This window comes from Podarcis pityusensis, assembly GCF_964106645.2.
Source record: "Podarcis pityusensis genome assembly, chromosome: 15".
NCBI lineage: Eukaryota > Metazoa > Chordata > Lepidosauria > Squamata > Lacertidae > Podarcis > Podarcis pityusensis.
This window is the reverse complement of record NC_138040.1, coordinates 33,998,845-34,023,984: the sequence shown is the minus strand read 5'-3', so window position 1 is coordinate 34,023,984 and position 25,140 is coordinate 33,998,845. Positions and strand designations below refer to the sequence as shown.

Below are 25,140 nucleotides of genomic sequence, written 5' to 3'. Positions count from 1 at the left end.
GCGCAGCAGCAGCAGGAGGCCCCATTAGCTAAAGTGGTGCTTCAGGTTAAGTACAGTTTCAGGTTAAGAACGGACCTCCGGAACGAATTAAGTACTTAACCCAAGGTACTACTGTATAAATTTGCTCTGTCACTGAGCTTTGGCAAGTATCTGCTCACTCTGTGCAGTGAATCATCCTCTCTTATACACAGATGTCTGGATCTTCATAGGCAATCGGACCAGAATCCATTCATTGCTTTTATATCCCACCTTGTTTCTCCCCAAGGAGCTCAAGATAGTACACAAAGAATTGTAGAACAGAATGGAAGGGTTGGAAGGGACCTGGGGGTCATCTAGTCCAACCCCCTGCAACACAGTAATCTCAACTAAAGCATCCATGACAGATGGCCATCCAACCTCTGCTTAGAATATACCTGTATACCTGAAGGAGCATCTCCACCCCCATCATTCTGCCCGGACACTGAGGTCCAGTGCTGAGGGCCTTCTGGCGGTTCCCTCACTGTGAGAAGCCAAGTTACAGGGAACCAGGCAGAGGGCCTTCTCGGTAGTGGCACCCGCCATGTGGAACGCCCTCCCACCAGATGTCAAAGAGAAGAACTACCAGACTTTTAGAAGACACCTGAAGGCAGCCCTGTTTAGGGAAGCTTTTAATGTTTAATAGATTATTGCATTTTAATATTATGTTGGAAGCTGCCCAGAGTGGCTGGGGAAGCCCAGCCAGATGGGTGGGGTTTAAATTATTATTATTATTATTATTATTATTATTATTTATTAGAAACCTCCAAGGAAGGAGTCTTCCACCTCTACTGTTGAACATCTCTTGCTGTCACAAAGTTCATTCTGATGTTTAGCCTGTTAGACACTTTCAGGAGGGAGAATCCTATGCTTGCCTGGTATCCTTTATACTCTTTCCCCACAGATGTACAGGAGGATTGGATTCAAGAAAGCAGCCTGAACTTTTGTAACTGTGGAGCTGCACTTATGAAGAAGTGTAGCCTGAACTTCAGCTGGGCTTTCCCTTTTTTTGCTGTCTCAGGATGGTGTTGCTTGAAGGATTGAGCCCTAAATCAACTTTATGGGAGCCCACAGTCAGTGATTGCTCCAAAGTGTCATGACATTTTTCTGGGCAACTGCAATAAAGATATCGACCAATCTTTTTAACTTGGGAGGATGAGCCTCTGGGCATCAGGCTAGTTTTGAGAATTACTGACAATAATAGAGTGTGCCTCAGTTGGAGGCAGTCAAATAAAAAATATAACGGGTGTAGAAATATGCTAGCCATCAAACAGAGGGAGACTTCTCTTTGAGGTGGTTCACAAGAGCAAGCCATTAATAAATTGAACTGTTTTAGGGGGAGGCAAAAATTTCCACCCAAGTCTAATACCATACTTTAAAGGTTCTGTTGGTGAAAAAGGATATCCAAAGCTAAACAAGGTTTGTGGCTTCCTCTTTTTTTTTAAGCAAACAAAATTTCCCAGATCACTGAAATTGTGCAGAAAATATTATTTCCCCTGCAAAGTAGGTCATAGGTAAAGGTAAAGGGATCCCTGACCATTAGGTCCAGTCACAGACGACTCTGGGATAGTGGCACTCATCTCACTTTGTTGGCCAAGGGAGCCGGCGTACAGCTTCTGGGTCATGTGGCCAGCATGACTAAGCTGCTTCTGGCAAACCAGAGCAGCGCACAGAAATGCCATTTACCTTCCCACCAGAGCAGTTCCTATTTATTTACTTGCACTTGACGTGCTTTCAAACTGCTAGGTGGGCAGGAGCAGGGACCGAGCAACGGGAGCTCACCCCATCGCGGGGATTCGAACCGCCGACATTCTGATCGGCAAGTCCCAGGCTCTGTGGTTTAGACCACAGCGCCACCCGCGTCCTTTAAAGCAGGTCATAGGGCCTCCCTATCTCTGCCTTAGGCCCCTTCCCATATCGGCAGCATTGAGAAGATTGGCAAAATAACAACAAAGCAATGGAGATGAGCACACTGACTACGCAAAACCACAATGTGAGAGTTAAATTTTAGCCATAGCCACATTCAGTGGAGGTGGCGGTACGGCAGTGATACCAAGCTTAGCAATAATACAGTTTCGCCACATGGGTTGTGCTGAAAACCCACAAATTCTGCACTGCAGGAATTGCCAAACCTTTCGGGATGCATTTGCAAACCAGAGAAATTGTTGCGGGTACCATGCACTACAATCACATGCATGCATAGCAATCACACTCACCACAATTACCGTATTTTTTGCTCATAAGACTCACTTTTTCCCTCCTAAAAAGTAAGGGGAAATGTGTGTGCGTCTTATGGAGCGAATGCAGGCTGCGCAGCTATCCCAGAAGCCAGAACAGCAAGAGGGATCGCTGTGCAGCAATCCCTCTTGTTGTTCTGGCTTCTGAGATTCAGAATATTTTTTTTCTTGTTTTCCTCCTCCAAAAACTAGGTGAGTCTTATGGTATGGTGCATCCTATAGAGTGAAAAATAGGGTACACATAACCACTGCAAACACATGCACACCTAAAATGCATCAGGAATTGGCATTTAAAAAGCTTTTTTGAAGCTTTATGTGGCCGGGGAGTGGCGGTGGCAGCAGCAATTTTCCTATAGATAGTTACTGGGGAGAGAAGATTCACCCTTGTTTCTTTCAACCCCAATTTCAGAAAGGGGGGGTTAACACAGAGCAAGACCATAAGGGTGCTTCATGGCTGCAACGTTGACAAGCCATGCTGTATCACAGAGCAAAGAGATACTGGCCACAACCCAGCCAATAGGAAGCGCATTTGAGTCCCACTGATTTCAGTGGGAAGGTTAAGGATGAGCTGAAATGCTCTCTGTTAATTGAAATTAATGGGACTTGAAAGCATTTCACTTTGGCTGAATCATACCTGTTGTATTCAGAAGTACATTAGAGAAGAAATATAAAAGACTCTTTGGGCTTAGACAGAAGAGGGAAACTGCAAGGCACAACAACTTAATAGCGATCCATTTGGATTTTAGTTCACAAGTTTTATCTGTGGCTCCATCGTTACCTTCTGGGGAGAAGTTGCAGCTGAGCGGTAGAACAACTGGTTGGTGTGCAGAAGGTCCCAGGTTCATTCCTTGCCATCTCCAGGTAGGGCTGAGGAAAGACTCCTCTCTAGAAAGCAGCTGCCAATCAATGGCAGACAATACAGGTGGACTCTTGGTCCATCTAGCTTCCTGTGGTCCTTTGTTTCCAATGTTGTTAATAATCATCAAAGAGTCCGAGCTAGAAATAGCCTCCCCAGAAAGAGAGAGTGTGTCATATTCATATCCAAAGGTATGCAGGTGTTATAGGTTCCTCCAAATAGCATGTCATCAGGCAAGGGCTTTTTCCACCTGCTTTGCCCCACCCTCAAGGCCTAGGAACCTTTCCCAGACTCTGACTTTGAGAGCAGCAGAAGCAGATGGGAAGAGAAAAGCGAAGTTCTGGGATATTTTTAAAAAAGATAATTTTATGTGTTGTGTTTATATGCTGACCTTCTGCATGGTTTTGTGGCGCTTTATGCATTATGACTTGCTGTTATTTTTATTGATTATAGTTTAGTAATTCTTTATTGAAATTGATAAGTGTAAACTTTATTATTTTCTGATATTTAATTTTACTGTCTACTATTCTATTCTACAGGGACGCGGGTGGCGCTGTGGGTTAAACCACAGAGCCCAGGACTTGCCGATCAGAAGGTCGGCGGTTCGAATCCCCACGACGGGGTGAGCTCCCGTTGCTCGGTCCCTGCTCCTGCCAACCTAGCAGTTTGAAAGCACGTTAAAGTGCAAGTCGATAAATAGGTACCGCTCTGGCAGGAAGGTAAACGGCATTTCCTTGCGCTGCTCTGGTTCTCCAGAAGCGGCTTAGTCATACTGGCCACATGACCCGGAAGCTGTATATGCCGGTTCCCTCAGCCAATAAAGCAAGATGAACACCGCAACCCCAGAGTCAGCCACAACTGGACCTAATGGTCAGGGGTTCCTTTAACTTTACCTTTATTCTATTCTAATGGATTATTGAACGTTGTTTTATTTGATACAGGTTGTATAAAGTTATCGTGACTTTTTTGTATTGGATCAGATTGTTATTATTAATGTTTGATGTTCTAATATGTTGTTTTTTATTTGTGTTGGAAGCTGCCCAGAGTGGCTGGGGAAACCCAGCCAGATGGGCAGGGTATTAATAATAATAATAAATAATACCTAAGAATGGTACAGCACCTTGTACACAAACGACCTATCCAAGCAGTCAAGGTTTTTTACATCATCAACATCAGAAAATTGGCTGACATGTGGGCTCTACTTTTTCATCATCCTCTTATTTGTCAATTGATCGCCAACTGTGTAGATTTCTCCTGGATCTGTAACTTTACCCTATGACAGTTGCACTGCCAGGCATTTCAGTGGATGACCTTCTGATACACTGTGAATTGGGCGAATTTGGGAAGGGCTGCAGCTCAGTGGCACAGCATCTTTCATGCAGAAGGTTCCAGATTCAATGTCTGGTATCACCAGACATTCATTCAAATGAATGGATACACTCCTTCATTTGAAGGACTCTGCTATTTGAAGGGATGTCTCCCAGTCTTAAAGATAAAGAACCATAAGAAGGAAGAGCCTTTAAGCCGCCTCTCCACTGTTAATATCCGGACAGCTAAATGCGCAGGCACATAGATTACCTGATTGTAGTCTTCCTCACTGCAATGCGATGTATTGTATTCCCCCCCCCAATTATCACAATTACCATATTTCTAAATTTGCTTTTGTGCATCTAAATCAGCGCATGCCACCTTTTATACAGCTCTGTGTCTTCTTTTGTCCTCTTTTTCAGTGATGTGTAAGCTGCCACCTTGAAGAATGCCTTATTTTTCTTTGTTCTGCAATTGCTAAACTACCCTTCATCAAGGAGATCCACAGGTAATTTGTTCCTGGAGCCTCTGGGCCCTTGCTGCTCCTTCTCCTTGCCGTCAACGCCCTCCACTTGCTCTCAGTGATACAAGTCAGGAGGTGCAACAACATCTTCCAACCTTTCCTTGCGCACTCTCTCTGGTCAATTGTACACAATGGGCCCAGACAGAGAGGACAAACATGAGGAGGAATAGATTGCCCCATTCCAGGATAGGGGAGGTAATTTTGCCCAAGCTCCCTCCCAAAAACCAAGACCACCTGGGGTGCCTCCAGACTGTCACTATTTTATGAGTGGGGTTCAAGCACATACTGAAACTTTTACTTTGTGCTGTTAAAGTTGATTAAAGCACTGTATCACCCCAGCGCAACAAATTCACCTTTTTAAGAATCGGACATTTTGCTGTTTGGAAAGTTACAGGGTAATCCATTGGAAAGGGTGGGATGAATGAATGACTGGTGGGAAGATAGATAAACACCGTGCAAAGAAATCAGGATGAAGGCAAGACAAATGTTCATTGTTGTAAAACCAAACAAATCAGAACGAATGCTCAGTAAAGACTGAATATAGTATAACACCCATGTAAGCTTAGACAAACAAATCAGGATAATATGTAGGAGATAAGTAGCAAAACAAATGCATAGTCTTGCTAGTTAGCATGAGAAGGGGTTAAGTCCACAGAGCTGTGTTGCTGTTAGGCAGATACTCAGACCATAGAAATACAACTGGTAGACAGAGCTCATTTCCACACTCCTCCTGGAGAGGAAGGAGTGCACAGTACTTCCTGTTCCTTTCTCTCTCTCTTCCTTTGACCAGCATTGGATTCAGACATGCCTCTGCTTACTCCAGCTTTAGGTACACACCTGAAGCTGGTTACACTGTTAATTTTAAGTATTTTGCATGGACAGGTGGAGTCCCCCCAACCCCAGGCGACCCCCAAGCAGAATAATGACTCAAGACAACGGGCTATGGGATTAAAATTGGCCACAACTTCATTAGGTTTCAGATGTAGGGAGGCCTTGGCTCAGGCATTGGGCATTTATCATTCCCAGTCCCCAGCCGAGGATCTGAGAGACCTCAGAGTTATCCAGAATGTGTGGGGATTGGGCTGTCTCTGGAGAACATACGTTCAAGCAGAGAGCCCACCCCCCATTTTGCTGCCGTTGCAGGGGAGAGCAATGACAACCTCTCAGCGTATGGTCAATGCCTCCCCTCAATACCCCTTTAACGGGCAACCCTGGGATCACCGCCGCAAGGGGGATGTGGGTCACGGCTTCACGCCCCCCCCCCCCCCATTTAGGAAGATAGACTAAATGATTCCACCCAAGGCCTGAAACCGCCAAAGTTGTGATGTTTTGCTACACGGAAGGCAAAACCTTCCAATGCAGGAAAATTCCTTTCCGGCCCTTCAACAGCGACCATAACGTAGTAGCGCCCGCATACCTGTGGAGAAGAGGTTAACTTGCAAAAGAAAGCTTAACTGAGGAAGGGCAGGGTGGGAGAAGCTCTGGAGCCAACTGACGCTTTGCAGGTAAGATTCACCTTCTATTGTGTGGGCAGGGCAGTCCCACCCCCTACCTGGCCGGTCCCCAGGCAATGCCTCCCCAGGCAGGATTGGGCAATTGGCTGAGGTAGGTGGAGACCTCCAGGTATCCAGCCTGGGGAGGGCGAAGCCAGCCCGTACTACTGGGATCTGGGGGGCTGCGCGCGACCACACAAAAGGCACCCCCATTTAATGTGGGGAGCGGTCATTGCCTACATAGTTTTTACTGCTGCCATTGCTGTGAACCAATGCATGATTAGTAAGTAAGTAAATCTTATATTTAAACTTACTTTACAAGTTGTTGCATGATTCTTTGTTGGGGAGGGGAAGAAGGGGGAACCCAGCTTACCTCATAGCTAAACTTGCTCTAAACAAGGTTACCTCTAATTTAAATTTTGCTGCCAAGGACGGGATGTTGAAACTCTGTTAAACCCACACACATGGGTGCCTGGAGGGATAAATTGCAATTAATATAGCTTTTCCTACCCATTAAAACCCATCCCACAGAATGGTGACTGGCCAAGTTGTCTGGAGCATTCCCGTGTGATTTACCAGAAAAAGAACTCGGAAAACAAGGACTCTCTCTAGGAAACAGGGACAGTTGGAGTATGTGAGATAATCCACTGGGCGATGTTACATAAGAACTGGCCTGCGCACATGGATATTGCATAGGGGTGGTTGGAAGGAGGCAGGAAGGCAAGCAGGCAGATGCTTGCAAGCTAACAAGGCTTCATCTTTTGCTGAGAGCTGTGAAGAAACAGGTCACTGAGTCCTGACACTGCAATCACTAAGCTTTGACACAGCCTCCTTGATACTGCACCAAGCCTTCTTACTGTAAATCAAAGGGATATTATTCAGCCAATGAGACAGATGGAGGAGATGTCTTCGCAAGACACAGCCAGATTGCTATCAGTACAGCGTGTCAGTATGACAAACATCATTCGAAGAATAACTTGGAGTGACTCCCTTTTCTCCCTCCCCGTCAGGGTGCCTTTAGAGAATTTTTTTTCCAGGGGGTGGGAAACAATGATTTATAATAATTTCTCACTGTTCTGGGCTTGGAATACAGTAGAGACCTCGGAGTGTCTTGTAAATCAGAAAACAGGATGGTCCTCACACACTCATTATTCTACAAGAGCAAGGCAAGACAAGGAGCTATAAAACTGTCTTCAGTGCTAAGTTGTTTCAGTTGGATTTGGTGCCAGATTAAAAAATATATTTAAAAAAAAATGAAAAGTGGGGGCGGGGGACAGTCTAGCTTTTTGGCAATGGCATAATTGGAATAGGATCAGTAAGTAGGGGAAAGCAGAAAACCTCCGTCTTTATATACAAGTCATAGTAAGAGTTTGCATATCATTTTCTGAGGTGGAGGAGGGAAGGAAATGAGAAGGGAGTCAGAAACTACCACAAAAAAAATGTAAATTCTTATGCAGGTCCAAGAATGACATTCCAACACTATTAGTATGGACTGGAAACGTTGGCCCCCCAGGCCACTCTAACTGGCCCTTGGAACTCTCCTCCCCAAGGCACACCCCTCATCAGTCTTGGCCAACATCCCCTTTGAGTGTTTTTGCTTGTGTCCTTGAACATTGATAATTACTCCTGCTTGCCTAGATGGGGGATAGAAAGGGCTGTGCAAATGTTTGTTGAAACGCAAAGGTAAAATTTATATTCATTGCTGGCATGAGGCCCTCGAGAGGTTGCTCAGAAGCAAATGCAGCCCACAAGCTGAAAAAGATTCCCCACCCATCATCTTCCCTGATTGGCAGCAGCTCTCCAGGGTTTCATACAGTAAAGCTTTCCCAGCCCTACCTAGAGATGCTAAGGATTGAACCTGGAACCCTGTGTGGCCCAAGCAGGTGCTCTACCAGTGACCTATTGTGATGGTGGTTTAGGACAGGTAGGGATGCTGGTAATTTCCATCAGACATGGAAAGGGGACTGGAAATTGCCACAGTTCGCATTGTTGTCAGAGGTCGGGAGTGGAAATTAAGTAAACAAATACAAGCAGTGTTTGATGTTGTTTTATCTCTCAATTGTTATATAAATAATTTTCTGCATTTTTTTCTCCCTTCTGCTGAAATGCATTGAAATTGATCACAGAATCAATCAATCACAGAATCAAACTACAGCAGAAATTGATGTGAGAACAACAAGGTAGGCTTCAAAGGCAACTGAACTGTAGCAGCATGGAAACAGTGCTGATTGCAGCAAACACAGCACAGGATGGAATTCCTAGGATGGAAATTCCCCGTGCAATATTCTTTCCTGAACTAGCTTTTCTCAAGCAGGCGTCTTTCTAATATGCACATGCACATGTGTCCAAAACCTTCACACCCATTGCCGCCTGCAAATCACAGGAGTTGATTTGGTATATCCTTATCTCTTTCCTGACCTAAAGAGGCATTTGGAGCCTTAATCCTTCACAGCTTATTGGGGTCAGCTGCAGTCTTGATTAGAACTGATCCCTTTTCTTTTTCTGAGAATATTTTCTTCCTACCTTGAAGGGAGAAAATTACTTTTGCAGAATTCCCCCCTCCCAATATTCCCCACCATTTTTAAAATAGTGACCATCACATCCCCTTCCCTATCTCCAACAAAACATTAGATCAAAATATAGCTCCAGAGCAATAATACCTTTGGTGTGGGGAGTTCACATTTAAAGGTGAACCTCCCCAATTTTCACTTTCCAAAACAACACATGAACCAAAGAACACCCATCCTTCAAAATTCCCAATTTTGCAGTGTTCTTCTCCAGTCAAGTAATATGTAAAGAAATGCATTACCAATGGTGATGTGTGCATATATGAGCAAAAACAAGGTACAAAATGCATGGTTTTGGGGGAAATCAATTCTATATTTTCCCAATCTTTCATTTTTCCGGTCTTAAGTTCAGTTGTCCATATTTCGATATCAGTTTGTGGTGTCAGGGGAAAAAAATCACATGTTGTAAGTGTAGTTAGCTCTTTATTCAAGGAAACAAGAGCTGCTCAGGAGGCCAGGCCTAGTGAGCACAGCAACTTGTCCCAGTAGATCTTGCCCCTATGAGGCCTCACAATCTCCTCCTCACCTGGGTCCTTCCCAAACAATCTGAGGCTCCTTCGTGTTGCCTGTCCTTTGCTCTGCCCTCTTCATACCTTTGTGAGTTCTGGGAGACCAGGGGGAGGGGAGCTGGTCACAGACCCACTGGCTTCTTCCGCTGCCTCTGAGTCTGGATGGCTCTCTGCCACAGCCTCTTCCTGCTCGCTAAACCCTGTGGCCTCTTCAGCTTCCACCTCCTCCCAGTCTTCTCTCTCTGACCACTCATTGGGGGTTCCTCAACTGGGGCTTCCCACCACTCTTCTGCATCCATCCAGTCTATGATTTTTAGGTTTAAATGCCCTCAAGAAAATTAATCAGCATTTTAGCATGAATTTCACCTGCTCAATAGCTCCGTTGGTTAGAGCGTGGTGCTGATAACATCAAGGTCCCCGGTTCGATCCCCATAAGGGACAGCTGCATATTCCTGCATTGCTGTAGGTTGGACTAGATCAGTGGTGGCAAAACAATGGCACATGTGCCAGAGAGGGCACTCAGAGCCCTCTCTGTGGGCATGCACACCATCGCCCCAGCAGGGCCGTAGCTTCCATGCTGGGGGGGGGGAGAGGAGAGGAGGGCATGCGCACACGTCCAAAGCCTGCAGCCCTTGTGTCGTAGCTTCCGTAGGGGAAGAGTGAGGAAGAGAGAAATGCCGGGTTAGGGTTAGGGTCAGGGTCAGGGTCAGGGTTGCTTTCTTTTCTTGTGATATTGATTCATTTGCAGTTGGTTTGCTTTTCTCAATTTGTTGTGTTGCTGCTTTTTCGCGAGTTGCAAGTTTGTTGCCTTTGTGATTTCCTGGAAACTTTCAGTTTTTATTTTGAATGCAGCCCTGCGGTCCCAGCGCTGTCACCACCACCGCCCCCCTCCCGTCCCCCAGCCTGCTCCACTTCTGAGAGATCCTTGCCTCCACTCCTGCTTGCAGGCAAGTAGGAGCGGAATTGGGCAGCTCAGCTAAGGAGCGCCTGGCTGTCTTCATGTGGTGCAGGGGCTCTCAGATGCAGTTTCCGGGCTGCCTCCACCTTCCCCAACCCCAGCAACTATTCAGCCTGGCTGCCTTCACGGGATTGCAGGGGATCTGATGTGGAGGTGGAGGCCACTTTAAACTTCTCCCTTGAGTGCAGCCACGAACCCCTCAATGGAAAGTGTGATGGAGCCTGCACTTCCCCAGCTGAGCAGCCCCGATCCAGCTCCTGTTACCGTGCAAGCGGCAACACTGCCTAGCGGAGCAACCCGATCCTACTCCTACTTGCTTGCAAGCAGGAGCAGGCTGCGGGGGGGGGGGCGACATCCCTTGCCTGCTCAGCTTGCCACCCCGGCCCAGTATTCCCTCGTTCAGTGCCAGGGCCACCAGAGCTGGTGGAGGGGATGGTTGCTGTTCTGGTGGCAGCGGAGGGACCCTGTGCTGGAGGGCGGCAGGTGCCCGCTTGCTTGCCACCCGGCCCGCCTTCCCTCACTAGGAAAACGAAAGTGTGGCACTCAAAATGGAAGTTATACTCAGAACAGAGCACATTCTGTTCTTAACCTGAAGCACCACTTTAGCTAATGGGGCCTCCCACTGCCGCTGCACGATTTCTGTTCTCATCCTGAAGCAAAGTTCTTAACTGGAGGTAATATTTCTGGGTTGGCGGAGTCTATAACCTGAAGCATCTGTAACCTGAAGCATCTGTAACCCAAGGTACCACTGTAGTTTGAGAACTAAGCTGTTCAATGAGCGTACTGCCAAAGATGTTATTTCTGTTTCAGACAATTCCAATAATCAAAGGGACTGTGACTTTTAAAGAATGGCAAAGAGTAATTTCAAGGTATATCTGGCAGGGTAAGAAGCCAAGAATTCAGTTTAAGTTATTAACAGATGCTAAAGAAAGAGGGGGCTTCGCCCTGCCAGAACTGAAGTTATATTATGAAGCATCATGTCTCTGTTGGTTAAAAGAATGGATAAAATTAGAAAATACAGAGTTGTTAGATATAGAAGGTTTTGATAATAGATTTGGGTGGCACGCATATTTTGTGAGGAGAACCTGAGCTTACAGGGTTAAACAGCTCAGAGTGTACGCCCTGCCTACTATATTGGGGAGGGGGGAGATTCTTCGTCATTTCCGAGAGTCTCCAGCCTTTGTCTCTCTCTACTTTCGTTTTTGAGGAGAGTGGATGTGTTTTCACGATGCTGTTCGCTGTGATAGATAATGGATAGTCTGCTGTAAATAAAACTGCTTTTAGCTGCTAAGATCCTGAGTGGACTTTATTTAAGCACACTGAAGAATGCACTGGAGTTTTTTGCAGTTTTCTCTTACCGCTGCTGATCTCTGCTTTTGCTCAGAGCATCGGAATGTGGAGTTTGGAATGCAGAGGCCTGGCAAGAGACTGAGCAGCGAAAGCGGGCCGGACGCCAGGCTTATCTGAGCAATAAATCAATCTTCTTTCAGAGGTTATGTACGACAGTTACTGCAATTAGAGGAAGCTGCTTTGAAGCCTGCTTTGAAGTGCTGTGTGTTTAAAAAGGCTGAGAAAGTTGAGAAGCTGCTGTTTTTGCTGCCAGAAGAAAAAGTCCTGCTTTGAGGCTTTGCCTGGGAGAAAGCAGGGAGACTGGCTGAAATGCTGTGTGCTGCAAAGAGCCACTGGAGGCCTCTCCTTTGAAGCTGGCTGGTACGCGTGAGTACTTCAAAGCCCCAATGGGAGCACTGGGGGAGGAGATGGCTGAGCTCCAGGACTTTTATGATGTCCTGTTTGAAAAGCTCACAACCCAGTCCTGGGATATCTGGGTTAGAAGAGTAAGGGGGTGGTTTTTGGCCACAGGGCTCTGGAGTATAGCCCAGAAGGAGCCGGCCCCACCCATGCCAGTTGCTGCTGAAGATGGCGCAGCAGACCTGGAGGCTGCTTTGCTGGAAGATAGAGAGCAGAGAATGCAAAGAGAGCTCTGCATGTTGAGAGCAAGCGTGGACGCTTTGCTGTTGCCCCACCTGGAGGGCGTTGAGTCTGCTCAGGCCGCCTGGCAGGTGCTGAGGAGTCTGTGTGATAGCTCAGCAGGAGCCCAGGGCCGGGAGAAAGCCGAGAGCAGGGAGGAAGCCGAGAGCCCAGAGGGGGCTGCTGGCCATGTTCCTGAAATTACAGCTGGGAGTAGCTGCTTTGTCTCCGAGGGGCCGTGTGATGTTGAGGCCTACAACCAGAGTGCTGGGGAGCATGCAGGCCCAGGCTGTGCACCCAAAGGTGGGGGTGCAGGGAACAAAGGAATGGCTGAAGAGGGAGCTGTGAGAGCTGTTGCTACACGTCGCCGCTGTTATCGCTGTGGCTCCCCCTCCCATCTGGTGAGAGAATGTCCAGTGGAGGCACAGGAACAGCCGAAGGCCGTCTCCCGTAGCAACCAGATAAAGGGCTCTTCTTCAAAGCGTGGGAAGGCAAGCCGAAGGCAGCTGGCAGAGACACTGAACATAAACATTTGGCAGCATCTATGGCTGCAGTCAAGAGTTGTCAACAGGATGCTGTGCTGGCTTTTGTGATAGACTCAGGTGCGTCGCATCATCTAGTGCCATCTGCAGGATTCCTGGAGAACTGCACCTCTGTAAATTCTGGAAAGACTGTCTGTTTAGCAGATGGGACTCGACACCCACTCACGCAGACTGGCTCACTGTTTTGTTCTTTCTTACAGGATTCAATCCAGGCTTTTGTTGTTCCAGGACTGTCCTGCGCGTTGCTGTCTGTCAGTGCACTTCTTGCTGAGAACTACAGAGTGTGTTTTGAGAACAATAAGTGTTCTATTTCTAAGAATGGACAGCACCGCGGCTGTGGAACTGCAGTTTTCCACACGGGTGCAAAACTTTCAGAGCGATCGCGGTGGGGAGTTCACCGGGTCTGCACTGCAAAGTTTCTTCCGCAAAAAGGAGATTCAACACAGGTTGACTTCTCCACACAGTCCCCAACAGAATGGGATCGCGGAACGCAGAAACAGGATGCTAGGGGAGATGTCTGCAGCTCTTTTGTTTGATGCCAGGCTCCCACAGCGCTTTTGGGGGGAGGCTTGGCGAACGGCCAACTTTATTCTGAACAGGTCGTTCAATTCAGTGGTAGGTGACACACCGTACTTCTTGCTGCACGGAAAGAAGCCGAAAGTGCACTACTTCCGTGTTTTTGGCTGTAAGGCTTGGGTCCTCATACCAAAGGCCAAACGCAAGAAAGGTGAACCCAAGTCCCAAAAGATGATTTTTTGTGGGTATGAGCCAGGGACCAAGGGGTGGAGGTTTGCTTATCCGTCAGGGAATCAGTCCAGGATTCTGCTCAGCAACAGTGCTGAATTCTGTGAGCAGAGTGGCTGGGCAAGGATACATGGGAACCCTGATATCCTGTCAGAGAGTCTGCTAGACTCTGCTGATGAAGGAGAGGAAGAGGTTGAACCTGCTACTGAGGCTCAGAGTCCAGACCCAATGCAGGCAGAGGGGAGAAATTCTCCCAAGGCTGTGAAGATCGAGCAACGCAGTGCTCCATCTTCCCCCACAGGTTCGGCTGAGAAGTCCAGAAGGCGCAGTAAGTCAGAGGGGGAGCTCTCTGATGCCAAGGACGTTCTGGCTGGCCCTAGTGGGTCAGAGGGGGTTCCTGAAGTAGTGCTGCGTCGATCAACTCGGACGACCAAGGGGAAACCTCCTGAAAGGTTTGCTGTCGCTAGCGTGTGGGTTGGAATGGCACAGTGTAAACCCGAGAGTTTTGAGGATGTTCAGAAACTGCCTCAGGAAGAAGCCAGAAAATGGCATGAGGCGATGCAGAAGGAGATGAGCTCAATGGAGTCTCTAGGTGTGTTCTCCCTCACGAAGTTGCCGGTGGGCAAACAGACCGTGGGTAGCCGCTGGGTTTACCGTCTTAAGCCCACAGCGACAGGAGAACCGCAGTATAAGGCCAGATTAGTGGCAAGAGGATTCACGCAGCGCAGGGGGTTGCATTATACGGAAATTTATGCTCCCACCTGTAGGAGTGAATCTCTACGCTTGGTCTTGGCCGTTGCTGCACAAAGAGGTTTGCTGGTGCATCACTTTGATGTGGATGTTGCTTACTTGAACTCAGACCTCCAGGAGGATTTGTACATGCTTCCTCCTCCAGGGTTTGAGGGCAATGAGCAAGGTACTGTGTGGAAACTTCACAAGTCAATTTACGGCCTGAAGCAATCGGCCAGGAATTGGAACTTGTGCCTGAATGAAGCTTTGGAGAAGCTAGGTTTCAGGAAGAGTCTTGCTGACAGTTGCCTGTTCCTTAGAGGATCAGGAGACTCACAGGAACTGGTGTTATTTTACGTTGATGACATCATCCATGTTGGAAAGGCAGACAAACAGGTGCAGAAGTTTGCCAAAGAGCTTGGAAAACGGTTTCAGCTCAAGAACCTGGGTGCAGTAAAGATCTACCTGGGCGTCCAGATAGCGAGAACTGAGGATGGTAGCTTCTTGCTCAGTTAGAAAGGCAAGATTGAGCAGTTCAGAATGTCCGATTGTGCAGGAGTTCGGACACCCATGGAGACGAACTTCATGAAAGATAGCCAGCAAGCAGAAAGTGCTGAGTTTGAGAATGCTGAGCTCTTTCAGTCAGCTCTAGGTAGTCTGTTGTATCTGTCCCAATGGAGCAGACCAGACATTGCCTTTGCTACCAACCTGCTAAGTAGGGAAGCGTCAACGCCCAGTGTGAGTGCTTGGCACGGTATCAAGCGGGTACTGCGCTACCTGCAGCATACCAAAGACTTCTGTCTTAAGCTGCCAGCTGAAGGTGAGGCGAAGCTCACATGCTATGCGGACAGTGACTGGGCGAATTCGCAGGACCGCAAGTCTGTGTCTGGGTTGGTGGTAAAGTTTGGGAAGTCACTAGTTGGGTGGAAGTCCCGGAAGCAAAGTCTCATTGTGCTGTCTTCTACTGAGGCTGAATTCAGTGCACTGTCAGATTTGTGCCAGGAACTAGAGTTCTATAGATGCTTGGTGCAAGAGATCTATGGGGATTGTAGCTTGCCCATCACGGTTTGGGAAGACAATCAACCCTGTTTGAAATTGGCTGAATCTGTGCAATTTAAGGCCAGAACCAAGCATCTGGACATACGTTTCCAAAATGTGTGTCAGAGTGTTCAGTCAGGTTTGATACGGCTGAAGTATTGTGCCAGTCACAGTAACTTGGCCGATGGATTTACCAAACCTTTAAGCTTCCAGCGTCATGGGGAGTTTTGTGGTGGTTTGGAGTTGGGGGTAAGTTCTGTACATACTTTCCCCACAGTAGCACAGGGCGAGAGGGGGTGTGAGGAGAACCTGAGCTTACAGGGTTAAACAGCTCAGAGTGCGCCCTGCCTACTATATTTGGGAGGGGGGAGATTCTTCGTCATTTCCGAGAGTCTCCAGCCTTCGTCTCTCTCTACTTTCGTTTTGAGGACAGTGGACGTGTTTTCACGATGCTGTTCGCTGTGATAGATAATGGATAGTCTGCTGTAAATAAAACTGCTTTTAGCTGCTAAGATCCTGAGTGGGCTTTATTTAAGCACACTGAAGAATGCACTGGAGTTTTTTGCAGTTTTCTCTTACCGCTGCTGATCTCTGCTTTTGCTCAGAGCATCGGAATGTGGAGTTTGGAATGCAGAGGCCTGGCAAGAGACTGAGCAGCGAAAGCGGGCCAGACGCCAGGCTTATCTGAGCAATAAATCAATCTTCTTTCAAATATTTATGGTCTGAAAAGAAGAAAATTCATAAAGGTTTTGAGAACCACATTTTCCGAAGATCGCTGATAGAAATATGGGATAGGTATAAAAACCTACTTGAACCAAAAACTCCACACTGGTTATCTCCGTTAGAGGTCATGAGTGTTAAAAAAATCAATATGGGAGGGAATTGGATTACATATGGAAATTTGATTGTTAAAGAAGGGGGGGGGATGGAAAATGAAGCCCTATGAAGAAGTAAAAGATTATGTATATGATTGGTTGCATTATTTTCAAATAAATGAAATGTTTATTGTTTTTATTTTTAAAAAATTTTTTATTCAAAGTTGTAACAAAACATATTTTCCAAAAACATATCCTTATTCCCCCCATTTTTCCTCCCCCCTCCCCCCTCCCCCCACAAAACCCACCCCCCACCTCACCCCCAACTTCCCTCAGTTCCAGTCTTTGGTTTCTCCAATAATGCTATTTTCTGCATGTTACAGAGTTGTATAGATCCTCCAACTGTTTAGCTAATTATTATCAGTAAAAAATTGTGGATGTTTATTCAAAACCTTCAAAACCTGCCAAGGAGTCCAGTTCACTTTGTTGCGTCTTCAGATACTTTGTGAAAGGTTCCCATTCATCCTTAAAGTCACAGTTATCCTTGTCCCGAAATAAATGAAATGTTTAAAAAAGATTTTAATGAATATGGATTTGCAGATAAAGATTCAAAATTTCAAACAGAAATATTAAATAATGAATATAAAATTTTATCCAGAATGTATAGGATACTGCTGGAATGGCATACAAAGGACGAAGAAGTCAAATCAGTTATGATACAATGGGCCAGAGATTTCGGATATAATATACAATTTAATGATTGGTTAAAATTATGGAATGAAAATATTAAATTTACTGCATGTACTACATTAAAGGAAAATGTTATGAAAATGATTTACAGATGGTATATTACACCTGTAAAACTTGCAAAAATGTATAAAACATGTAAGAAGTGTTGGAAATGTAAAGAAAAGGATGGTACATTTTATCATATGTGGTGGGAATGTAAGAAAGTGAAGAGCTTCTGGGAGCTGATATATAATGAATTGAAAAAAATGTTGAAATATACATTTGTTAAGAAACCAAAGGCTTTTCTTTTAGGAATAATAGGAAACGAAATAAATATAAAGGACTGTAAACTTTTCCAATATGCAGTAATAGCGGCAAGAGTACTATTGGCCCAGAAATGGAAACAGGAACAATTACCAACATTGGAAGAATGGAGAATGAAGCTGATGGACTATGCAGAACTTGATAAACTGACTGGGAAGATTAGATATCAACGAGATCAAAAGTTCATCGCGGACTGGGGAAAGTTTGTTAAGTATTTGGAATGTATAAGTGATGAGAGAATAACTCTAGTAGCATTTCAAGAAGCTCTGTAACAGTTTGAGAAGTATTATAAAAAAGAAAAACAAATGTGGAAGGGTACGCTAAAAGGCAATAGCAAATTTAGGAAATGTGTAATTAAAAAAAAAGTTAAATTCGGATGATTGTCAGAGAGGCTGAAGGAAGTCCAAAAAAGAGAAAATTTGTGAAAGTTGTAATGTGGTGTGATATGTATTTTTTCTAGATGGAAAATTAATAAAAAATGTTATTAAAAAAAAAAGAGAACTAAGCTGTTCGAAAACTAAGGTACCACTGTATTTATTTTTCCCAATTTGAATTGTATTTTTTTTTTCTGATTTGAAATGTACCGTATTTTTTGTTCTATAAGACTCACTTTTTCCCTCCTAAAAAGTAAGAGGAAATGTCGGTGCGTCTTATGGAGCGAATGCAGGCTGCGCAGCTATCCCAGAAGCCAGAATAGCAAGAGGGATTGCTGCTTTCACTGCGCAGCGATCCCTCTTGCTGTTCTGGCTTCTGAGATTCAGAATATTTTTTTTTCTTGTTTTCCTCCTCCAAAAACTAGGTGCGTCTTGTGGTCTGGTGCATCTTATAGAGCGAAAAATACGGTATTCCCCCCCCCCCGGCGTGGTGATTTTCTCGAGTCAAAATGAGAGTACTTCTAAACAATTTTTAGGGGGGAAAGCACTGAATTATAACATAAAATTATATATCAATGGAAAGATAATTTAATGAAGAATGTAATGCAATAACTTTTATGAAGGATTGTTTTTTACAACAGCAGTCATAAAGATGAAACATGAAACACAGAGAGAAAAAATGAGATATACAGGTTAAATTGCCGTGTTGGCACTTTGCGATAAATAAGTAGGTTTTGGGTTGCAGTGATGGTGAACCTTTTAGATCTCTAAAAGGTTCACCATCACTGGACTAGATGATCCTCCGGGTCCCTTCTATATATATATTTCCCTATGTTCTTCTAATATAGTTTTCTGCATGCAATCTTCCCCAATGGCCACATTTTTGCAAAGCCATTTCCCCTAACACAGTGCATTTCCACACATTATTTTCACCCTGGTATATGCATTTCACTTAACTGGAAAACAGCACCGCAAAATTCGGAGACGTGCACGCTTTGAATGATTACGGTGTTTGGTCTGTGCATTTTTCTTCCGGAAATCATGAATTAGGTCGGTTTCACTTTAAATATAAACCGCATCGTAATTCTCCCCCACCTGCTACCCATCGCCACCCAGGAGTCCAGCTTCAAAAACTCATGTGCTTCCATCTCACACTATTAAAAGACATCCCAGTAAAAGTATAATTACTACGTGCTAAGAATTTGTCACTAAAGGCACCATTTAATAGCTTTTGCGGTGACAAGAACTGGGGGGGGGGGGGAGAGACCATCTTAAGTTTGTTAAAATATTAAACACTCTACAAGTGAAGCAGCGTGTATAATTTGTAATATTTACACTTTTACATAACAGGCTTAGGGGAGAAAACAAATTACATAAAAATCCATTGAGTTTGATTGTAAAGTCATTTCACTACTTTTACATAAATAATTAAATTCTGTTTACAAGATTATATTATTGCTGGTGTGCAGTTTCTCCACAAGAACTGTGTCAGGTTGCAGGGGGAAATTAATGCTTACAGGTTTATGTGTATGCGAAGAGAGAAACTTGTTAAATATACATAAGATTGAAGCAGAGTAAATTATTGAAGAATGTATGCTCAAAAATCAGCACCATTTTTATTTTATCACGGAGATGCCCATTGTAGCTCTTCAGATGAGGAAAAGTTGCCTTTCCCACTTCAAAAAGGAATAACACAGTTTATTTATTTATTTATTTTATTATATATCCTTTAAGAAATAGATATGCCACACTTCACCGGAAGACAAGGGGGCGGTTCATGGCATAATAAGCAGCATATAGCAGCCATACAAAGCAAGCGCTTAAAAAAAATTACCTCAGTGCAGCTCACAATAAAGCAGAAGCATAAAACGGTCCATAAATTCATTCCGTCGCAGTTCCCTCACCCCAAAGGTTGATAAAAGAGGTGTGTCTTTTTTTTATTTTTTTTTAAATTCAAAGTTATAACAAGACATGTTATGCAAAAACATATCCTTATTCCCCCCCCCCTATTTTTGCTCCCTCCCCCACCCACAGAACCCAACCCGACTTCCCTCAGTTCCAGTCTTTGGTTTCTCCAATAATGCTGTTTTCTACATGTTACAAAGTTGTATAGATCCTCAAACTGTTTAGCTGATTATTATCAGTAAAAAAATTGTGAATGTTTATTCAAAACCCGCCAAGGAGTCCAGTTCACTTTGTTGCGTCTTCAGATACTTTGTGAAAGGTTCCCATTCATCCTTAAAGTCACAGTTATCCTTGTCCCGTAGCTTATATGTCAATTTTGCCAGTTCTGCATAGTCCATCAAATTTTCTTGCCATGATTCTTTAGTTGGGGTTTCTTCAGTCTTCCATCCTTGTGCTACCAGAACTCTCGCGGCCGTTGTCGAAAAGAGGTGTGTCTTAACTCACAATGCAGGTAAGCACACCACAATGGGCACTGCAGTCCACAGTCGTGGACCCACCACAGGGGGGAAAAGCACACATTTCAATGGGCCTGGAAAACAACTGGCAACCAGGGCAGTTATTTTTAAATCAGAGTTATATCTCCTCAGCCCACATCTCCTGTCAACATAGGCCATTGCATTTTGCACTTGTATTATTGCAATGTCTTCAAGGGCAGCCTCACACAGGGTGAATTGCAGTAGTCTAGATTGGAGGGTACCAGAGCATGGGTGTCTGAAGGCAGGCTAGTCCTATCCGGGGAAGGTCACAGCTGGCACAGCATCGGAAGCTGGGCATAGGTATTCCTAGTCATGGAGGCCAACCACATTATAAATAAGTGCATTTTGGCCACTATAGTCTACAGGACCACACTGGGGTGTGTATGTTTGGACTCAGTGGACTATGTGGAAGTCAAAGGAATCCTTTTATTTGGTGGTCGAAAGGAGACCAGATGACTGGTTTGTTTTTTTTTTTTAATCTACTTAAAAAAAAATACAGAGCAAGTAATGTTGTACAGTAATACCTTGGTTCGTCGAAGAATTGATGCTTTTGAATTATGGTGCTGGATGAGTCTCTTGAGAGTCCCATGGACTGCAAGAAGATTAAACCTATCCATTCTGAAGGAAATCAGCCCTGAGTGCTCACTGGATGGACAGATCCTGAAGCTGAGACTCCAATACTTTGGCCACCTCGTGAGAAGAGAAGACTCCCTGGAAAAGACCCTGATGTTAGGAAAGATGGAGGGCACAAGGAGAAGGGGACGACAGAGGACAAGATGGTTGGACAGTGTTCTCGAAGCTAACAGCATGACTTTGACCAAACTGCAGGAGGCAGTGGAAGACAGGAGTGCCTGGCGTGCTCTGGTCCATGGGGTCATGAAGAGTCGGACATGACTAAACAACAAACAACAATACCTTGGTTCTCGAACTTAATCCATTCTAGAAGTCCGTTCGACTCCCGAAACTGTTCAAAAGCCAAGGCACGGCTTCTGATTGGCTGCAGGAGCTTCCTGCACTCAAGCGGAAGCCACCTCAGATGTTCAGCTTCTGAAAAATGTTCACAAACCGGAACGCTTACTTCCGGGTTTGCGGCATTCGGGAGCCGATTTGTTCGGCAACTAAGCCATTCAAGAACCAAGGTACAGTCGTACCTTGGATCCCAAACGCCTTGTGAGTCGAATGTTTTGGCTCCCAAATGCCGCAAACTCAGAAGTGAGTGTTCCGGTTTGCAAACATTCTTTGGAACTCGAACATCCGACGTGGCTTCCACGGCTTCCGATTGGCTGCAGGAGCTTCCTGCAGCCAATCGGAAACCATGCCTTGGTTTCTGAACGTTTTGGAAGTCAAACGGACTTCTGGAATGGATTCCATTTGACTTCCAGGGTACCACTGTATTACTGTATTGCATGTTTACTTGAAAGCAGACAGGTTTTCCTTTTGGTGTCAGTTGAGTTTAATTTTTTTGTTTAGCTGTAAAAGCTCAGGTCAAGTCCTAAACAACAGTTCTTATTCTTAACTCCACATTGGCTTCTTTAAGATAAAGAGCCTGAAAGCTGTTGGCCCAAAGGATAGCATAAGGCTGCCATAATAATGATGGAAAGTTTTAATCCTGAGCTGGACCCAGTTCTGTAATTTTAAATAAATTTGCACTGGCTCTAAGATCATCATTCTCTAGTCCTCAGAGCACCGGAGGGTCAAGAGATGGAGATTGCGATGGGGACCAGCAACAAAATCCTTCTTCGTGGCATGCTCTTGTTCAAGAGCATGCCATTTTCCTGGATATTTCATTCTGTTCCCCATCCCACCTGGTTTATTTCCCCAAATGCAACCATCAACACTCTATTTCAAGAAAAGAATGTACACAGTTATGCTTTGTTGAGGCCTGTCTGACCTCAACTGAAAATGTGTTCCATAAAATTGAGCCCAGACTACTGAATGCAATAATAATAAATAAATAAATTACAAATAAATAATTTATAAATAATTTAATAAATAATAATTTATTTATACCCTGCCAATCTGGCTGGGTTTATCCAGCCACTCCATTCCCCAGCAGAATATTAGTAATAATAAAAAAGCAATAAAACATCAAACATTAAAAACTTCCCTAAACAGGGCTATCCTCAGATGTCTTCTAAAAGTCAGATAGTTGTTTATTTTCTTGACGTCTGATGGGAGGGCATTCCATAGGGCAGGTGCCACTACCGAGAAGGCCCTCTGCCTGGTTCCCTGTAGCTTCACTTCTCGCAGTGAGGGAACCAGCAGAAGGTTCTCAGAGCTGGACCTCAGTGTCCTGGCTGGACGATGGAGGTGGAGACGCTCCTTCAGGTATATAGGGCCGAGGCCATTTAGGGCTTTAAAGGTCAGCACCAACACTTGGAATTGTGCTAGGAAACTTATTGGGAGCCAATGTAGGCTTTTCAGGACCGGTGTTATATGGTCTCAGCGGCCACTCCCAGTCACCAGTTTAGCTGCCACATTCTGGATTAGTTGTAGTTTCCGGGTCACCTTCAAAGGTAGCCCCACATCGAGCGCGTTGCAGTAGTCCAAGCGGGAGATAACTAGAGCATGCACCTTTCTGGCGAAACAGTCTGCAGGCAGGTAGAGTCTCAGCCTGCATACCAGATGGTAGACAGCTGCCCTGGACACAGAACTGGCCTGTGCCTCCATGGACAGCTGTGAGTCCAAAATGCAAGATGACTGGTGGATATGAGCCATGTATCCAAGTCATGGGGGACCATTACCCATGACACCCCTGAAGACCACTGTGATCCGGCAGGGATATAATAAGTCATGTGGTCCCTAAGATATCCTGGACCCAATTTGTTAGGGGCCTTGTAAATTGATACAAGAACCTTGAACCAGAATCATGTGCAAGACCTCCTCAACAAATTCAGCACCACTTGCTATTGTGACTACGTGAGAGGTCATAAGTAGCCTCGAGAGATACCTAATTATCCACGTAGCATTTTCAGGCCTGTATCCTGACCATTCCACCCCCACACCCGCCTGCGTAAGAAATTGTGTTGTTTATGGAGCCAAATTGCAGTGTTTTAAATCCTCATTAGCAATGTGCTTCTCCGGAGCAGAAAATAAAGTTACTCTCTCTTTGAAGGAGGACGCCCTCAAAAGCCAAATTGATGGAGAAAACACGATTCGTGCCTGTATCCATTAACGCGAGACAGTTTTAGTTCTATCTGTCACTCAGGGAAAAGAAAAAGAATCAAAATATTTAATTCTTCCCTTGGCAACAAACAGAGTTTGCTGCTTATCAGCATGACTATTAATAAGTGGATAGACGCCTTTAAAGATGATTCCTAATAACAATCCTGTAAAACAGCAGCATCTTGTCATAAGAAAGTAATTATATAGGAAAGAATTCTAAGGCCACCTCTAGTGGCTGCATTTTAGAAAAGACATTGAAAATACTGGGGAAGTTTAGGGTAAACAATTCCTCTGAAAAAGCCAGTTGATGAGGACTTCTTCAGCCTGTCAGATATAGCCATGTGACAAGACCCCAAGTTCCTGTATGCAGAAATACCACACATCACCTTGGGATTCTTTTATTTACTACACTTTTATCCTGTCCTTCCCAGAAGCGCAGGGTGGCTCATGGATTTGCCCCATCCTTTATTTTCTGTGAAGTAGGTTATGCCATGATGTCAGAGTCCAGCAGCTGTCAAGCCCTATCTGCACTATAAAGCGGTATCATACCATTTTAAATAGTCATGGCTTCCCCCACAGAATTCTGGGGAGTGTTAAGTTGTGGGTGAACATATCAGACGACACAGCGATTCTTCAAACAGCTCTTGTTTATTCACAGGCCAGAACAGAACTGAACTGAAGGGTTCAGCCAGCCTGCTTATATAGAGCTCCACTAGAACGCAACAGTAACCATTTTCTGTAACTATCCAATCACTGAACGTCACTTTCGATCCCTTATTTGCATATGTGGACCTGAATGAAAACTATCTACAGTATCCGCCTGCTGGCCCAGGGTGAGAACTTGAGTACATAACAGGGAGGGTAGTTTGTTAAGGGTGTTGCGGCAAGTTGCTGTGAGACCCTTATTCCCCTCACAGATATACAATTCCCAGAGTTCCTCGGGAAGAGGGATTGCCTGTTAAATCACTCAGAGAATTGTGGCTTTGTGAGGAGAATGGGGTCTCCTACCAACTCTCAGCACCATTAAACTACATTTCCCAGGGTTCTTTGGGGGAAGCTGTGGCATTCAAAGTGGCTTTAAATGTATAGTGCAGATAGGACCTCAGAGTCACAGATTGCAGATTCTTCAGGTAGAGTGCCGGATCACATTCAGGACTCTGAGCATCACACGGACAGACAGGAACCCACAAAACAACCATATTGCCAGGGCTTACAGGACAGAGCCCAGACCATCATTGTTATGTAGTGAAGTTCTCACCCTGGGCCAGCAGCGGGATACTGTAGATAGCTTTCACTCAGGTCCGCATATGCAAATAAGGAATTGAAAATGACGTTCAGTGATTGGATAGTTACAGAAAGTTGTTACTGTTGCTTTGTAGTTGAGCTCTATATAAGCAGGTTGGCTGAACCCTTCTGTTTAGCTCTGTTCTGGCCAGTGAATAAACAAGAGCTGCCTGAAGAATCGCTGTGTCGTCTGATATGTTCACCCACAACTTAACAATCATGGACAGCTAAACCTAAGGAACTGAAGGCCTCACTCAGTACTTCACAATTTCAGTGGCACAATGGGTGCATCAGGCACAAGGCTATGGAACAGAGTGACCATCTTCAGGCCAGAGGCTTTTAAGAATCCTGAAGTTATCCAGAAGGAGGTAGTAAAAATTTCACCTGCTGCCAACTCCAGAATTTGGGGACAATGGAGTAGTAAAAGTAAGATTCCAAGTGCTGGTTGAAGAACCAAAAAGCCAATAGTTTGGTGCACCCTGTATTTAAATGTGTAGTAATACATCTTTGATTGTTTCCCC

General features: G+C 45.0%; 1 long non-coding RNA gene across 2 annotated transcripts in view; it reads left to right on the top strand.

Annotated features, from left to right (window-relative positions):
• Nucleotides 1-25,140, top strand: part of LOC308463895 — a 288,783-nt gene that overhangs the window by 39,400 nt on the left and 224,243 nt on the right. Inside the window, exon 1 of one of the 2 annotated variants that reach the window (XR_013979798.1) lies at nucleotides 17,971-18,197. The exons of the other annotated variant lie outside the window; for it this stretch is intronic. This is a non-coding gene — a long non-coding RNA (uncharacterized lncRNA). Of the gene's footprint in view, nucleotides 1-17,970; nucleotides 18,198-25,140 lie in introns of those variants that run through there. 2 annotated transcript variants of the gene reach the window in all.